General features: G+C 46.0%; 1 protein-coding gene across 4 annotated transcripts in view; it reads right to left on the bottom strand.

Moving 5' to 3' along the window:
* The window catches only part of PAK5 (p21 (RAC1) activated kinase 5), an 87,252-nt gene extending 74,622 nt beyond the window's left edge, over positions 1-12,630 (bottom strand). For 2 of the 4 annotated variants that reach the window (XM_039568869.1, XM_039568871.1), the window contains exons 1-2: positions 12,514-12,630; positions 10,972-11,034 (exon numbers count right to left, since the gene is read on the bottom strand). The gene's annotated coding sequence lies outside the window, so the exon portion shown is untranslated. The remainder of the gene's footprint in view (positions 1-10,971; positions 11,035-12,513) is intronic. The other 2 variants (XM_039568868.1, XM_039568872.1) reach the window with 1 other exon arrangement.
* Between the last annotated feature and the right edge of the window lie 3,862 nt (positions 12,631-16,492).

Here is a 16,492-nt window from a genome sequence, read left to right on the forward strand (position 1 = left end):
GACTTCAGGAATTTTGCAGTTGGTATTTACATACCAAGGTACTCAGCAGTGCTTTTTATCTGGAAATGCAAAGCCGCTCTCGTTTTAGCAGAGGCCCTGCAGAGCCTGAGGGATGCACCCAGCCAGGAACAGGGAGAAAGCTGCCACAAAAAGGATGGAGGAAGCAAAGAGAAGAGACTCCTGCGTGCCACCTTTGATCGGCAAAGAACTTCCATCCACTTGAAAACTTAAGGAGGGTTCGGGGTCATTTCTTCTTCCCCCAGTGTGCTCTGCTTTCAGCCCGCAGATGATGAGAGCACTGCTGACGAAGGTGACGCATTGGGGAGAGGAGATTTTAGTAACTGGGGCGGAGGAGAAGCAGCAGCAAGTGGTGAGAGGGGGAGGAAAAGGAGCCTATATAAAGCAGCAAAATTCAAAAACATTAGAAGAGAGAAACATAAGAGAGAAATGTAAGAGAAAAGTTCAGGGAATTTTGGAACTGCCAGGTACATCATAGAAGCAAACTGAGACCCAGCCAGACATTGAATCAACACTTATCCCATGGATGAAACTCAAAACCAAGATGTGTCCATCCCACCATCTTTCTCAAATGTATGAGAAAATTTTCAGGCCCTCGTCCCACTATCCAGTGGTCTCCTGAGGTCCGAAATTCAAGAAAAGTGTTTGGAGAACTGGGGTCAATACAGAGTTACAAGATAATGCACTGGGTGTCCCCAGCCAAGTACCAAGCTCTACTACAGCTTCTGCTTTTCAAACTGCACCAAAAGAACTAAAACATCACCATATCTTCCAGCACGGCTTTCAGAAACCTGAAAAAGGGGAAAGACTTAACTGTGGGAGCTGATAGATCCAGGAGCCCTTCCTGTAAGAACACTCTGTGGTCTGGGGACTCCTGCCTTGCCCAGCCAAGGCACTCACAGTTTGCACCAGCAGGTAATGAGACATAATAAATGCAGAAACAACTGCTGTTCAATCATGTGTATGAAACAACACACATAATTAGAGCTGCCTATATATGCAAAGGCACAAAATTAAAAGTCAGCAACTTCCAGTGCTACTTTTTGATTTTGGCAGGCTTCACTTTCCCACCTGGCATCCTTACAATGTCTTTGGTAAAAGCTAAGATAACAGTCTCGATCATCGAGCACTTGTTTTTTGTAAACACTCATGTGCGTACATCAGATAAATAATCCAGTACCTGCTGAACATTTACTCTCTCTGTGACTGTGCAGAGAATTTTCCCAAGTCCTGCAGGGCCCTCAGTCCCTGCCCCTGGACCTGCATCCCACTCACCCCAGAGCCTGCTACATGCTGGCTCATTGTTCGTGCTAGCGGCTTGTTTTCTCAGCCATTCACACACAGCTTGCTTCCAAGGCTGGCTTTTCCTGGCACAGAGCCCCAAAATGTCTTCCCAAACACATACACTACTGCTAGGAAAGCCATCATGACAGATAATAGCGCTCATGCCAAGTACAAATCATCTTTAACTCTTAAGTTTGTTTTCTGCAATTTTGAAACATAACCAACCACAGGTTCCCAATGTCTGCCTTTGCAAGGGAAAGGCGTGGGGGGAATCTCTTGGATTCATTAAGGCACAAATGTACACACCTCTGTTTAAATCAATTTGACTATTTATGCTAAGCTAGACAGGTTCCTCCTTTGATGGGTTACCCTCTCACCTGTCCCACAGTCAAATCTTTTGGCTGTCCCAAAGTCAAATCTACATTAGCTTTCTGTTTTCACTGTCAGCATTCTGCAGTGAATTCTCCCAAAAGCTATGCCATCCATCCCAAACTTCAACCTAACTCAGATACCCTCAGTCCAGGCACAACTGACTTTGCACACCATTTCCTGAGAACCCCCTTCTCTGGAGCAGTACAGGTCTAATGGGAATCAATACTCTGCAACTCTTTAGGAAAAGTACAAGCTACTCTGAACTCTTAATTAACCCAAAAGACTCACTATCCAAATCCCCTCCTCCCAGGCTCCCTCACCGAGGGACCTGCTCCTCATCATACACCAAAGACCGGCTGCTCACTTGCAAATTCAGAGCTATCAACTTCTACAGGAATCTGACCTGAACTGAAGTCCCCCCTGACTAAGAGATGGAGAGCAATTTTAAAACACATGTGATTACAAATGCCAGTAAAAGCTAAATTCCCATTCCCACATAAAACTCCCATTTCACTTAAAATAACTGGGGAAAAGGGCATGGCTTTTACATGGCCTCACTACAGACAGTAGCAAAGATTTACTAGCAGAGGACAGTAGTGAAGTCTTCTCCTTCTAAAATTTTATTGCTCTTACATAATATGCTATCATGCATTTACTAGCACGCTGTGAAGCGCTGTCATAAATATTTAAACAGTGATGACTAAGTAAGAGAGCTGTCGGTGGCTCCTGCGTTTCTGGTTTTCTCTGCTTGCTCCCTTGGGCCCACAGTGAGGGAAGAACTGATGTGCAGAAAATAAAAGTGCTACATGTGAACCAAACCAGATGCATGTACCTGGTGTCCAGCAAAGCAAAAGGGACTTTAACTTGTTACTAAAAGGTCTTTCTCCACCAGGGCTTCTTCTGTCATGACGGCCAAGCTCGTCACCAGCGAGGCTCCCCTCCCCACACGCTCGCCTGACTGCATTAGTTATTACATTTGATAGCTTTATAGCATTATTTGAAGCTTGCTATTTACCCAGTTACACAAGGCCCAGCAGCTTAGAGCCCGCTCTCTGCCTGGGCTGCAAATCTCTGCAACTACCTCCAAAATAGCCCAGATTTTATGACCCATTAGGCTTAATGATAAATCCTTGGATTTATGTTCTGGGCTAGCAAGCGATGAGGATCAAGGGCTAAGCTTTGATTTATCTGCGGGCCAAGGGAGATGGTTATTTCTATAATTTTATTTTTCTCATCATTTGCCATAATGACTGCAATGCTTTGCTATGACATCATGACAATTTTTACTGTTATCTGCATCAAAATCAATACTGTACTTGGTCCTTTCACAGCGCTGGCTCTGGTATTTCCTCTCCCAGCAGGATGGGAACACTGCTGGAGCAGTTTTCCATCCCCTGCCCAGCCTGAGCAGCAAAGCCTGCTACGGATGCTAACTTCAGAACCTCCTGGGGCATGAAAGGCAATGGTTTTCACCTTGCAAATACTGCTGGAGGTGGGGCAATGGTCTGGGAATGAAGACTGTTCTGCTTTGAACCAGTTTGGTACATTTGTGGTGCTTTACATGCAATGCCAGTGGTGCCTGGAGTTGAGATAAATTTTGCTTCATTGTGCTTTAAATCCAGAACCATAAAGAGTAGCCAATACTTTGGAGAGATGCTACTCTCAGCAGGTCCAGTAACTGCATTGATTACAAACCTCCTGTTTTAACAGTTTCTCTGAAAACCCCAGGCTTCTGGAACCTGGGGAATGCAAGAAAACCTCCAATTTCCTCTCCAAATCTACTTTAAAAGAAATAAAGAGAAAATTAAATGCCCTGTGTTATAGGCAAAGTCTTGAGAAATGGCCTATAAGGACCACAAATGTTCATGCAGCTCTGAGTTTCACACTTGCCTGGCTTTAATATGCTTATCACAAGGGCAGGCACCGCACTTTTTAGAGCAGGCCCAAGGCTGGTTACTGGTTTCAGCAAGGACAGGTGGGTGCACCATGGAATGACAGGGAGAGAGACTGGAAAAAGGCTAAGGAATACCATGATACTACAAGGCTAATCACACCTCCAAGTTATTTTCTTCAAAGATTATTACATCCTTTTGACCATGCTGTACAGATACACTAGGACTACTTGAGTAATACTAAGAAAGGACAGAAAAAGTAAACATTAAAGGGCAAATTTTGAGCAGCTCAAATTTACAGAGTGAAGCAGATGCCTCATATAATAAAGGGAACTTGTCAGGGAAATGGAGCATTATCCAATATCTGTCTTGATTGACAGCTTGACAGTCTTTCACCCTTTTAAAAAAAAAAGTCTTTAAAAAGCATTAGTTAGCAATTATCACCAATTTTCCTATTAAGGAAATTTTCCATGGAAAAATAGCTAGTTTAATTTCTAGCTAAATCAGGACAGTTGACTGTTTTTCTTCCTCACACAGAATTGGAAATTGAAGGGAAATAGTGAGATGCTGTCAGATCAGTACCAGAGCGAAGTAAACAGGAAAGGAATAAAAATGGCAAAAGCTTTGGAACAAAACCCCACAAAACCCCTTTAATCCTCAGCTGAAGATCTCTCACAAGAAGCAGCATCAGGTTGTTGTGCAAAAAAAATTGCAACAACAAAATACTGTGGACCAAGTCCTACCAGATGCTGAGGAAAAAGTCAAAAACGCTCCTTCAAACAGAAGTTTGTTATAAATGTGAGCCACAGAGGTACCAGGTTTTTCCCATTACACACACAGTACTAGGGATCCATTGCACTGATGAGGTCCAAATACAGACTGGATTGTCCAAGAAGAAAGAAGCCCTGGCTTTAACTTGAGTTCATGAGAAGAGAAGGCATCTGGGTGACCTAATTGGGACCTTCCAGTACCTGAAGGAAGCCTATAAAAAAGATGAAAAGAGACTATTTACAAGGGTATGAAGTGAGAGGACAAGGGGAATGGCTTCAAACCGAGTAGGTTTAGATTAACTGTTAGGAAGAAATTCTTTACTGTGAGGGTGGTGAGGCATTGGCACAGGTTGCACAGAGAAGTTATGGATACCCCATCCCTGGATGTGTTAAAGACCAGGCTGGATAAGGGCTCTATCCCAGGGCCCTGAGCAACCTGGGATAGTGGAAGTTGTCCCTGCCCACAGCAGGGGAGTTAGAACAAGTTGATCTTTAAGGTCCCTTCCAGTCCAGGTCATTCTGTGAGTCTATTGCACCATTCATTACAGCAAACATTTCTCTTGGAAGGTAGCAGGCCTGCTGACAGGCAACACATTCCATATTCCTCTCCCCAAAAAGAAGAAAAAACATCCACTTATTGTTAGCCTGTTAAGAGACTGTAAGTCACTTTTCAGCTAGCAATGCTTCTGAACTAGTGTTTAAATTATTTACCTCATGCCTTGTACTTCTGAAGTACTCAAAAAGCCCTATGTAGTCTCCCTGTGAATCTTGACAGTGCTAAGAGTTGGTCCTCAAAGAGACTGGATAGAGCAAGCACTGATGTGGGATGGATGTTGCATTTTCAGTAGTTTCAGTACTGTATCTCTAATATAACAGAAAATGAGAGACATGCTTGAGTCCCTCATAAAAGCCCTGCCTCAGTAAAGCACTTTCCTTGCTTTCCAGGACCAAGACTCAACTCCTGTCTCCACCCAAGTGAAGGCTTCTTCTGTCTTACCCCTAGGAATAAATCCTCCGCGGCATTCAGGCACATGGTTTTGCACGTGTTTCCCCAGGCAGTCTTTAGGGTATGTATTACACCATCTGCTTTAAACCGAGCCCTGTCATCAATACTCTGTTTTGGCAGGAGAGCTACTGGCAAAAACCACTTTCCTTCATTGCCAACCCCTCCCTGACTTCCAGTAGGACAGGGCTCTTTCCATCCAACCACATGATTGTAATAACAGACATCCATACATAGGATTTTTCTAATTTGTTTGCGTTTCTACTTCTCATCCTTCATTTACTGTCCTAAAAATGTCAGAACAGAGAGCAGAACTTAAAAGGCAATCACCACCTGCAAGCATTGTAGCAACACTAAACTATTTTGGCAGCCAGGCCTTTCTCAGCACATGCTGATGGGGCCTATATCCCTCATGCTGGGAAGATGCAACGCAGTTCCCAGCTTTTGGCTGCTTCATTTCAAGCTCCTACATAATAACGGGAGCACCCTTTTTATTTCCTAGGTTTCCTAGAGCAGCCAATGGCTTAGATTACAGTCATTGCCTTGGCACTGGAGCACTTTCCAGTATCACACTAAGATTCATGTTTCCAACATAAAATCCCTGATAATGCTGCTTCCCCAAACCCTGTGGCACATCCCATGACATGGATGGTGCCTCTCACCCAGCCACCCCACTGACAGCATCATGCTCCACAAACTTCTTTAACATTCCAGGCTCGACTGCAGCTCAGCCATGGAATTCTCCACCCTTTGATTATTTTTTCCGTGTGACAAAAAGCTTAAATAGGAAGAAGGTCTGTTCTTTGGAAGGGAGGAGTTCAGTGTGTGGAACACAGACAAATTCATGTACCGTTATTCTTTCCCGCATGCTTCAAAATCTGGGATAGAGGCACAGCTCAGGGTGCATTTACTTTGTTCTCATCTCACTCTCAGGGAAACCTTCCTACTTCTTCAGCCTAGAAAATCACCCTTTACTGTAAAACACAAAACCAAATACCCTCCAAATCCAAGTGAGAAATGCTACAAATCTGTTGCCTTTGGGTCTTTACACGCAAGTGAGAGACAAGTTTAATACATGCAAACCCAGGTTTCTGAGGTCTTGGCAGGATTTGGTTGAAAAAGTAAATGATTTAAACATTCTGACAGTTTACCTGCATTTCATGAAGTGTCCTGTAACGACCCTTTTGAACTATACCTCGTTTCTGTGTCCTTCAGTTGTATCTTAAGAGTCCTTCTGTGAGTAGTGTATAAAAGATGCATCAAAAATCTTTTACATTTATTTCTTTACATGGCCCAAACAAACAACATGGCATTAAGAATTGTTTTCAAAATCCTGTAAAGTACTAAAAGCCTCCTGAGACGGATCAAGCCTCTCCAGCTCAGAGAGTTCTGCACCTTCGGAAAAAAATTAAACTAAACACCTAAGGTGCTTTTCAAAAGCAATTATCATAATCCCTGCTGTTACCCAGAGGGAAGCAGTGGCACACAGAGGTTAAATAACTTCTTGGAGGTGGCTCAGTGAGCAGCACAGCTGGGATTAGAGCCATCGTGCCTCCTGACTCCCAGCTCCAGGCTCAGCCCAGCACCTTAAATAGCTGCAGTGCAAGTCATTAGCTCAGTCCTCTGAGCATGCATCTGGCTTGGGGAATGGGAAAGCTGGAGTTTAACTTAATAATACAAAACTTTCTATAGAGAATCCCCAGAAAGAAGCCTTAAATTTTAACAGCTCTGACCTGACCAACCCGTATGAGGGAGGAGGGAAAAGCCGCTGGGCAGATTTTACTGCCACCAGTTTGGGATGAGTGAATTACTCACATGCAGCAGAGCGTGTCATAATAAAAGGTTTATAGGGGCTATCAACAGGATCATTCTTATGGCATTTATTCATTCCAGTTTTCATTTGCTGGCATTTCTTTTGTCCTCCCCTTTGTCATCAGGATTCTCTCCACCCTTCCCTTCCTAACTTCTAAAAAAAACAACAACATTTCTGCTGAGAGCGGTTTAGTGACATGGCACATTTTTATTTACATTGTTATTTTGCATTTCTGTGTACTTCTACAGGGATAGCTGAAACATGTGGTTTTCCCCCATCAGAGGGGACTGTGTATGTCTACTTCCACTATTCCCTTGCCTACAGCTACAGTATCTCTTTTATTTCTTTAGCTGCCTCCAGCAGGGGAACAATAAATCTAAAACACAGTCAAAAAAAGGACAGTCAGAAAAAGGAAAAAATCTCTGGTGCTATTTTTAGCATCTAAGTTCTTTGGCTTAACCTATTTTTGGAAGAGCATCTTTGTTCAGCAAATTCAGAACTCCCAGCCCTGTGACACCGGGGCAGCGTATCCCGCTGCAGGCAGAGCCGTTTGCTGGCGACAACCTCTAACGGCAGAGCAAAGCCAGGAGAGCCCAGAAGGAAAATGATGGGAGACAGGACTTCACTTCAACTCTCCATCACTTTGTGCCTCTGAGCAAGTCACACCACCCCTCTCCAGTGCGCTCTGGCCATGCTCATGCCGGCACACGGCATATGCACAAACAGGATGGGTACACCCTGTGCCGTGGGCTCCACAGGGTGAAAATAAGGCTCGCTACCTGCCCTCACAGCTTCCAGCCCTTCCAGGACCCCAGTTTTGGTGGTTCATTAAGTGTAAATATTAACTGGTATCTACAACTCATGTTTTAGTCAAAGCTTTGCTTAGGAGATACGGAAGGTCGCAAATAGGAAACAGCAGGCCTGAAGAGCTAAACTTGATTCACGTATTTCTGGTTTGGTTTCAAAAGATATTCAAGCTCTGTGTCTGGAGACAGTTATTACCTTTGTACTTCCACCAGCTGCACCTTCCAAAAGTGGCAGCATTCTCACATGGCCCAGGGGTAAAAAAAAAAGTTGGAAAAGATGCAAAATAGCTGAGTTGGTATGTTGTGGCTGGCTCTGCCTGATGCAATGGGAGCACACATTTCTCACATCACTGCACTCACAGGCACCACTCGGAAAGGGATAATCTTGGAGCCCTATAAGGCATAAGACTTGGTTTAAAGCTGGAATTTTGTGCCAGGGCTTTCAACAGGCATGGCTGAACCACAAGAGAACCAAACACTGCAGCTGGTTTTAGACCAGAAGCCTTGGCCACAGTCCTGCCCTTTGAGTTGCTTCTCTCCGGGGAAAAAAGCAAAAAGGGCAGAAGGAAACATTTAATTGCAAAGAAAATACTTCATTTTCTTTGTCACAGGGACAGCCCTCCAAAGGCAACATTGAGTCCTCCTGGGCTCGGTGACATGCAGGCTGAAACGTCAGCACTAGCAGCCAGGTCCCCAGTGAATCTCTGTGGCCTAATGGATTAAAGGCTTAATTAGAGTTACCTGAACATTAAATACCACTAAAGTGCTCTGAAATTTGCTCCAAATGGGTGTGTGGGGAGTTGCCTTTTAAACGGGCTCAGAACTAACTGGGATCCTGTGCACAGTTGTTAATGGTTTTGAATCATTCCGCTTTTCAGCTTTTCCCTGATAATAAAGCCAATACAGCTGTGCATCAGGCAGTGCTCTGGCACACCTCATCACCAATCACAGCTGAATTTAATGGGGGGAAATTATCTTAAATATATCAAGCTCTGTATCTAGAGACAAGGAAGGTACTCTATGAAGCTCCTACTGAGCAAGACACAAACCTGTATCAGACACTGGAGAAGCTACAAGGGAAGATGCAACTAAAACCAAGGCTCTATTGGTCATGTCATCCATTTTTTAAGCAAATAGTTGTTTAAAACACATTTCAGGCTTCAAACAGCTACTGAGGACAGCAAGACTCTATGTTTAAGAGAACAGAATTAATGGTAAAATTAAAGAGTATAAGTGGAAGATGGTAGAAAGTGTAGGCCCTACAGGTGTGAGGGTATCAACCACCTGAAGTCTCCATCATCCTTTCTCTAGTTTCACCTGGCTGCAATCACACACCATTCCATCCTGACAACACAGGTTTTGCCCAGCTTTCACCAAAACCTGGAGAAACCTGGCCAAACCCTGCAGCAGATCCAACAAACCAACTCCACTGACTTCAGCAAGGAGCAAAGCAGAGACAGCCCCAAAAACGCTTCCAGGATGGTCAAACAGCACCATGAGTCAGCAACGCTAATGCCAGGAGCAGGATATCCCGAGGAGGTATTTAAAAGAGAGGTTTTGTTTGAGATTTATGATTCTGAACCTCTTCAGCTGTTGTACCCACACACACCTGTTGGCAGTTTCAGCACATGCCACACGACAGACTTGTGTTTGTAGCTTTTGCAAAGTAAACCAGTAAAACCATAGCCAGTTTATGTATTTGAACAAGTAGATGCCAAACACTTCAGATTCCTAATTGGAGCACCTTCAAAGCAGTAAATGGATTTAGGTGTCAAATGTGAGGGTGATCAGAGAGGAGAAGCAGAGATGCAGGCACTCTTCTGTTCTGTCTTTCCTGTTCTTTTTTCCATACATCCCTGAAATAGCTAACACCTGTACCCCAACAGATCTGTGCCAGCATCACCTCTTGGGTTTCTGCCACATGAGCTGGAGTTCTCCGTGATCTCAGCTTTAAACCCAAACTGCAAGCCCCAGCTGATGTCAATGAGATCAGTACGTCTCCCCTATTTCAGCAGCAAATCTGGGGTCAGAGGCAACACCAGTGAGATAAAGCAAAATTCAGCCTTGTGAGTACCTACCACAAGAAGTTTGTTCCCAGCTGACAGACAGCAGGAGCTGACGCTGGGGAGCAAATTTCTTACACAGCATTGTACTTCCCAAATTGGCAAATAATAACTGGGAAGTAAAACGTTTTGCAGGAACTTTGCTTGTTACGCGCTTCCATCTTATAATCAGCCACTGGGATGCCGAGAACTCACTGAAAGTCAAACACTGACTTACTGTGACTATTCATGATGGATGAAGACGTCCAGGAAAAAAAAACCCAACCCAAACAGAAAAGCCACTGGGAAGCAAAGAGAGGTGCCAAAGTAATAAGGGAATCAAACGAGCAATGGGATTTGCTAGGTCTGGCTCCACAGGGGGGTGCCAAGGGAATTTGCTGATGACTCGTAACAGGGCTCTCCACAACAGGCCTGCTGGGGTCTCTCTGTGGCACCGCTTCCCGGTGCGGAATGACTCCTGAGCCGCTCAGTTAGGCACGGTTCAGCAGTCGCTCCAGCTGAGGACACACACACGCCGTGACTGGTGAGCCCTCGCTTCCTCAGAGTGAGGCTGAAACACTACAGAGGTGTGTAACAGCACCCAGAGCTCCTGCACCACGGGGAGGTGGGACTACGGCAGACTGGTCTCAAATCATCTGATGAAAATTAATCTCAGCTAGAAATCATGGTCTCACTGAGATCAAAACCATTTGGAAAGATGTTTGAAGCAGGAGAAAGGAAAAAGTTTAGCTTCAGCACTCTCAACATGAGAGTCTTTCCTTTGATTAAAACAATGCTTTTACTCAATTTATCTCAAATTAATGCATTTGATAGCATAAATACACAATTCCACACTGAACAAAGACCTTTCATCAACCTAAAACGACCTACAGCCAAAAAAAAGTGACTAAAACACAGAAATAGGCAATAAGAATAAGGTGAATCACAATAAGTAACTCCCAAAGCTTTACCTGGCACAGCAGCAGCTCCGAAACCAGTGCCCTGCCCCAGGCAGCCAGGTCCCTCATTCCCACCTGAAAATCAGGAGAGCAGCTGCTCACCACGGGGGGATCAACACATTTGTAATCCCCACGTAGTAGAAACAGCAACGCATCAGCAGGAAAAAATGAGCAACGCAAAGGACCATTCTGTGAACCTCAAACTGAAGCAGAGGAGCTTCTACAGCTTCTCAGTCTCACTCCTGGGGGTGCAGACAGCAAGGGAGCCCAAGAGTGGCACTACATCCACTCGCCTCCTCAGGGAACAGCCGGAGCCATCCCCCAACACCTCCAGATGCACCTCCACATGACAAGAGCTCTGTCCCCGGCAGTGGCAGCGATGCTCACAGCCACCAACACCGGCTGTCACAGCGGGCAGGGGAGCACGGCCCCCTGCTGCAGCCCTGAGCAGGTTATTGGAAGTCTCACGGTACAATAAAGGCAATAAATTTGGAGCAATGATTCCTTAAGTGCTGTCTGGGCAGCGGGGACCACCGAGATCTAACACAGGTACCAACTCATTTCCTTCATTTTGCAAATGCTAAAGCATATAAAATTTTTTTTAAATGAAAGGGAAAGGCTACTAGCAGAGTAGTCTCGCTGCTGGCCCCTCTCAAGTTGGTGGGAATTTTATCCTTACTGGCAAAGACAGCGCATTAGATCTAAAACTGAATATTTCTGGGGAAAAAAAAATCCATTGTTTCTTTATGTTAGCAGAGGGCTGGTACGTAACAAAGAGGAAGAAAGGCAGCCCGCGTGCTTCTGGCGGGTTGGTAAAAAATTCTCAAGGTCTGATCGATACCATGAAAAAAACACCTCTCCTGGCCTGAGGCTGGAGCGTTATTCAAGCACGGCAGTCACTGTGCAGCTCATTTTCTTTAGCTACGATGATCCGACGCTCATGAACACAGAAAGAAGAGCGGAGTCGATTGCAGGCATTTCTAACCCTTTATGAGAGGGAAGAAAAAAAAAAAAAAAAAGAGGGAGCAGAGGTATAGAGGCGCGTGTAGGAGCATTTCCAGGAGCGGCTGTACGGCTCTCTGGGCACCTGCTTCCTGAGGGAAACCCAAAAGCACATCATATTCACGGAAAGTTGGGAGCAACTTCTGGGGGGGGAAACGACAAAAGGCAAAATGTCTCTTAAAAAAAAAGAAAAAAAAGAAAAGAAAAAAAGAAAAGAAAAGCCATTGTTGTGGGAACCCCCTGCTAGCTATCTGAAGCAAAACCACCTACGGCGACCCTCAGGAGAGGAACCCCGGAGCCCCTGGCTGCCCTACGCCAGCCGCCCCTGGCAGCGCCCGCGGCTGTGCCCGCTCCGCACAGGTGCGGACCGGGATGCCCGGGCCGTGCCTTTGTCTCCGGGCACCGGCCGCTGCCAGGACGCACAGACAGCCGGCCGCCCGGGCCGGCGGGCAGCGCCGCGGCCCCGCAAGGTCGAGCGTCCGTCCGGGCAGGGGCAGCCGCCGCCCGCTTTCCCCGGGCGGATCCCCGCGCCCCCGGCCCCGCCGCCCCTACCTCGGCCGCCGCCGTCACGCCGCCCCCAGCGCCATGTTCCGGCTACATCCGGGCCGCAGCTCCGCTCCGCTCCGCTCCGCTCGGCTCCGCACGGCGCGGCCGCAGGTGCCACCGCCCGCCCCCGAGCCGAGCCGAGCCGAGCCGCGCTGAGCTGAGCCGGAGCGGCCGCGGCGCCGCCCCCGCGCCGGGCCCGCAGCCCCGCCCCGCCCGCGCCTGCCGCCCGGAGCGGCGGGGCCGGGCTGTGCCGGCGAGCGCGGAGCGGCAGCTGCGCACCTGCCCTGACATCTGCCCTGGGGCTTTGTCTGCCCGACCACCCGCCCTGCGCACCGCCGCCGCGCCGTGTCTGCACCAGCCAAGGCACCTGCGCACCCACACAGCCGTGCCTGCACCAACCAAGGCACCCGTGCACCCCTCCACCCATGCATGCGCCAACTTGTGCACCCACCCGCGCACTCATACATCACCCACCTATTCCTGCATCAACTCGTCACCTGCACACCCACACGCCCATTCCTGCACCAGCCAATGCACCCCTTCACCCATGCGTGCACCAACTTGTGTGCCCACCCACCCACGCATGCATGCACCCATATATCACCCACCTATTCCTGCATCAACTCATGCACCTGTGCACCCACACACCCGTTCCTGCACCAGCCAAGGCACCTGCGCACCCACCCACTCATGCACCAACCAATGCACCCATGCATGCACCCACCCATGCACTCATACACTCATATATCAAGCCACCCACACCCAATTCATGCACCGCTCCACCAACCCATCCACCTGCCCATGTACCAATCTACACTCCAATCCACATCCATCCATCTACACCCCAACTCTGCAACCACCCACCCACTTCCTTTTGCACTTTGACTTCAGTTATTACATATATATATATAGATATATCTTTTATATAAAAACAACTGTGCCAACATGTTTTGTTACCTGAAAGCTCTCCCCAGACAATGGCCAGGTGCTATGGAACAAATCTGGTTAAGGCAAGTGATGGAAGGAAGCAATCAGAGGACAACAGACAAACCCCATCTATCCCATCTAATTTTGGTGTATTACTGCTGGCAATTTGTGGCTGCCTCTGAAAGCTGCTCTAAGCTTACATTTTTATAAAATGTTCCATAAAAAAGATTAAGATTGCCTTTAATAAAGGTAGGTACCCACCCTTCCACATGCTAAGGGAGATGACAGTGTGTGCTCATGAATGACCATAAACCATCCCTGTCAGGAAACACAGAGCATGGACAGCAAAGTGCTTTTCAGAGGCACCTGCAGCAGAAGCTCTCTGGGAAGAAAAGACCCAAAGCCAACTTGATTGATTCAGCCCTGCACGGGAGAGGAGTGATTTCATACTTAATGATGTTGAATTGCACATCATTTCTAGTTTCTTTGATGCTGTTTGCATTAACATGCACTCTGTATGGCAGGAGCAGAGAGGATTCGACAGGAACAGCTTGAAGATAAAGGTGCATTGGAGCTGTGTGGGGTGGATGTGCTGGGCCAGGCAGAGGGAGGTGCAGAGACTGAGACTTTCATGGCACTAAGGCACCTGAGGTCTAAATAGGTTTTTGCACATATGAAAAAACCTACATTAACAACAGCAAAAAAAAAAATCCCTCAGAAACATGCTCTTCCATTACCCGTAGTGTTTGCTTCTACCTTCTTTATGCTCCCCTCAATCAGTGCTCTACATAATGCTGTGATATGAAAGGAGCTCCCTTGGTTCTTGACAGCACATGGTGTCAGTGTTTGCTGGGATGGCAAAGCTCCTGCTCCAGCCTCAGCACCTGCCCACGGCACCTGTGGGGCAGCACCAGCACAACGAGGGGCACTCTGCGTTCTGGGAGGGAGATTGGGCACAGACAAACCTAGCCCAAAATACGGCATAAAGTTATTCAAAAGGTCTGGACCATAATTTTGACCTTCTAGATGTGAAATTCAGAGACAGGCTGGCTGGGGTCACCCTGAGTGGGTACCACTGTTGAAGTCACTCTGTTGCTCCTGGTTTCCATTTCTTTGCAGTGGGTTTTGCAGCCAGAAGCATCATTTGCAATCAGCAGCTGCTGAAGAACGTTTAGGCTTCTGGTAAAAATCCCAAACAACTCAACTCTTCCCCCCAAAACCCCAAGGCAGGCTAAAACTTTAAGGAAAAATCTCCAACAACTTGGGTTTAAACTTCGCCACAAAGCTGAAGCCTTTCCCTGATGCATCAGACCAGAAATAATATGGGATAAGGCAGTGAGGGTTCCCCTGATCTGAGTCAGCATGAGTGACGTGTGTCTGTAATGCAAGGTGTTGCATGTCACATCTTGACATGATATGTATGGCTTCTGGCAGGGGAACAAAAAGAAATCAAGCCTTTGCTGTTTTGTCTTTAGTCTCAAGTGTGATTTGGAGGAAACTGTCTCAGTGAATTGGCAAAATGGGCTGATGGCTGCCAAACTACAGCACCAGGAGAGAGGCACTGCACCATTCCAGGAGTGACAAGGGAGGGAGGGAGGGAGCAATAACCCCTCCATATCCCATGAGGTGCTGGGAGAAGGGGTGGCACAAAGGTTCAGTAACAGGGACCTGCTGAGACTCACACTGAAGGGAGGTTGATGCATCCATCGGCATAGGAAAATCCCATCCTGTGTTTTCCCAGAGAGCCCTGGACTCTCTGTCTTCATGGTTAAAGCCAACAAGAAACGAGGTCTCTAACTTGGACACTAGTTTCTGCACTGAAGTCAGCTGAATTACCTAGGGTGAATTTGACTATCTAATCCCTTCAATCTGAAAAACAGATGTGTATATGCACAGATCTACCCCAAAGCTTTTCAAAAAAGGTTCATTTTGCTTTTGCCTTCTTCTTACACACAATGGTAAGAAGCAGAAATATGGCTCCTCAAGTCATTGCGGCTGCCCTGAGCTAGAGTTGATGCAAATGAAAGGCAGATAAAAATGTAAAATATCCTTTTTCCAGAAAAATCAGAGCATAGGATTGGGGTTTTTTAAAATTTATCATTATATGTTTAAAATTTGTGCCAGTGGCACTAAACATTATGGCCTAAATTTCATTGTAATACTATATAATAAATAGCAATTAACCCCTTCAAATTTTAGATTAAGTCAAGCCAATGCAGTGGCTGAAGTGTTTGCTGAACCAACTGGATCAGGAGATTCTTGAGACTCTAAGCCCATTTCCTAGAGACCCATTACTTCTCAGGATGCACAGGAAGATGTTCTTCCCTTCAGTTCACTCCAGTTTGAGAAAACCTTCAGGGATTGAAGCCAAAGAGGGAACAGGAGATGGCACTTTCCCCCATATGAGTCTTTATAAGGATTTGGTGATTAGGAACACCCCAGCCTGCTGCCAAAGAGGTAATATTTCCTGTGTTCAAAATGTCCATTTCAAATGCAGAATCAGTTTTGATAACTGTGTTCTTCCCCTTGCCCCATCTGTCCATCATACTTAAGATTAGCATGTGATTTAAATTAAGAGCACAGTAACTAATGTATGTTACTTTTTTCTGCAGTGCACCTTAACACAAACATTAAAATAAGTCATGGAGTAGAGGCATCAGGCATCAGTTTGGCACATAAATGAAAATTATTAAGTAACTTTAAACTCAATATGCAGATTCTTAAATAAATATGGTAATAGCTTATCCATATTTTCATGAGTGAAAAAAGAGTACCAGGCTTCAGTGAGGAAGTATCAGTTGTTCCTTAGGAAAATAATTAAAAAGTACAAATGAAGAACAAGATTAATTTAAATAATCAATTTTGTGTTTCCTGCTAGCTGATTTAAATCATGATGAAAATTGTTGATTAAAGCCCCTTATTTAAATCTGTGCCCATTAATGAGAGTGCAAGCCTATGAACACAAGCCCATAATAGTAATAAAAGACTCTGTAGAGAAGAAATAACTTTCACAAGAATACTTCCAGGGCTGGAAAAACATCATCCATCCTTTGCATGA

This window comes from Corvus cornix, chromosome 3 (genome assembly GCF_000738735.6).
Source record: "Corvus cornix cornix isolate S_Up_H32 chromosome 3, ASM73873v5, whole genome shotgun sequence".
Classification (NCBI taxonomy): Eukaryota; Metazoa; Chordata; class Aves; order Passeriformes; family Corvidae; genus Corvus; species Corvus cornix.